Source organism: Dipodomys ordii, unplaced genomic scaffold (genome assembly GCF_000151885.1).
Source record: "Dipodomys ordii isolate 6190 unplaced genomic scaffold, Dord_2.0 Scaffold289, whole genome shotgun sequence".
Lineage (NCBI taxonomy): Eukaryota > Metazoa > Chordata > Mammalia > Rodentia > Heteromyidae > Dipodomys > Dipodomys ordii.
Window position 1 is genome coordinate 188591 of NW_012267505.1, and position 2240 is coordinate 190830.

The window sequence follows — 2240 nt, forward strand, 5'->3', positions numbered from 1 at the left end:
TGAAACATATACAATTGAACAAAAGCAGAAAAATCAAATCCTTAATGTCATTGTTTATGGACATTAAGAGAAATGTAAAAGTGATTTTTTTCTTTAAAAAAAAAAAAACATCCCTGAGCGAGGAGCCAGCAGCTCACACCTGTAATCTCCGGAGGATGAGAACTAAAGATCACGGTTCAAAGCCGGCCTGGGCAGAAAAGTCTGAGAGACTCTTTCTTTTTTTTTAAATTTTTTATTGTGAAAATACCATACAGAGGGGTTACAATTACATGGACATGGTAATGAGTACATTTCTTATCAAGCATTGTTGCCTCCTCCTTTGTTTCCCCTTCCCATTCTTCCCATCTCCCACCACCCCCCCAAGTTGTAAAGTTCCTTTTTCGACATAATGACTTGTACATCTCATTGTTGCAATGGATCCACCTGTATCCCTATTTAAATGATTTTATTGTTCTAATGAAAGTGATAAGCAGAGGAAAATACAGTTATATAAGTGAGATAAAGAGTACATTTCTTTTTAAGAATGTCACCCCTTCTTTCACTTTCTCTCCCAGTTTTTCCTTCCCATCCTTCCCACAAGTTGTACAGTTCATTTTCAACATAGTGTTTGATGTTCTGCTACATTTGTTCACTCTTTGTCCTTCCATTTCTGTGCTCTCCCTGCCCTCCCAAAGACAAATGAACAAAGAAACAAGACAAAAAAAATAATGCAATAACAAAGAAAAAACCTCATCAATTTCCTGGAGTTCATTTTGATAAATACTATTTTATTGATCAGAGGCACATAAGCATTTCACCCCCAAGAGTATCCTCCATTGGTCGCATTGTGTGTAACTGCCTGGAGTACTCCCAGTGTATTTTAGATCTAACTTCTACATATGAGAGAAAAAAATATGCTGTTTGTCTCTTTGGCTTGATGTACCTAACTTAACATGATTGTTCTTGGTCCATCCATTTCCCTACAAAGGACACATTATTCTTTCTAATAGCTATGTAAAATTCCATTGTGCTTAGTTACCACATTTTTTTGATCCACTCATTTATTGTAGGGGCCGTTTCCATAACTTGGCTATTATGAATAGTGCTACAATGAACATTGATGTGCAAATGTTTTTATGATATCCTGGTTTGTGATGTTCTGGGTCACTTAAATTTCTTATTTGTGAATTTTGATCTTAGCTTTCTAAATCCATCTTAGTTCTATTTTGTTCAAGTTATCCCTTGAAACTTGGATGCATATTTATTTTTCTTGCCTCCTGTTCTGTGCAGTGTTCAGCTTTTTGACTTATTACTCTTTCCCTTGAGCACTTGATGCTTTAGTTTTCTTCCTCTTAATTTCAAGCCAGCAAACACGCTCTCGTGCTAGGAAACCAATATCTTAATTTTATGACAGTCACTTTCCTATTATACAAAGGTGTGTGTGTATGTGTTTTACTGGATAAGTTGGCTCAAAATTCTGTTAGCTTAGAACAGTTTTAAATACTAATTATTGTTTCCTATTTTTAAAGTTATGGTTATGTATATATAAGCATACATATACCCATATATATGTATATATATTCATTTCTAAACAAGGAAACATAGGTCAGCTAAAAAGTCTCCGTATTACTATTAGCGATTTAAAATGTTATCTTTTTCTATGTTGCATGCCACAATTATATTTTTTATACTTGTTTATCTACATAGAGCATAGGGGAACTAATAGTCAAATAACTGTTTTAAAAACACCTATTCTGATATACCCACCATATGTTCCTTACTGTTAATTATTTACTTCAAAAGACTTACTTAAGGTAGTTGACCAATTAATTTCTTTCTTAGATAACCATAAACAATGTATATTTACAGCACTAAGCACTGTGCATTTATAAATATATATTAAACCATGTGGATTTATATGTAGTAAATTTATAGTGTTTAAAAAAATTAAACAATGTGTATTTTGGAGGCTATTTAAAAACTATCAGGAGGTTCCATTTCCTGCATGTTCCCTAGAAGGGACCAGAAAGAGACAAGTAAATAAAAATGAATAGCATTTTAGATTACTCCTACTAACTCCAGGGTTGTTCATGTGTTATGTTGGATATGTAAGATGTGTGTCTGTCTTTTTTAGGAGGTCATCCGCTTCCTTGACACCAAACACTCTGATCATTATTTAGTGTGCAACCTTTGCAGTATGTATATGACTTAATATTTTTGCTACTGTAGATAGAAAATGTATAAGAAAGTGATCCTCTTTT

General features: G+C 33.4%; 1 protein-coding gene across 1 annotated transcript in view; it reads left to right on the forward strand.

Moving 5' to 3' along the window:
- Positions 1 to 2240, forward strand: part of LOC106001366 (phosphatidylinositol 3,4,5-trisphosphate 3-phosphatase TPTE2-like) — a 41021-nt gene that overhangs the window by 1178 nt on the left and 37603 nt on the right. The window contains exon 2 of the mRNA XM_013036470.1: positions 2114 to 2174. The gene's annotated coding sequence lies outside the window, so the exon portion shown is untranslated. The remainder of the gene's footprint in view (positions 1 to 2113; positions 2175 to 2240) is intronic.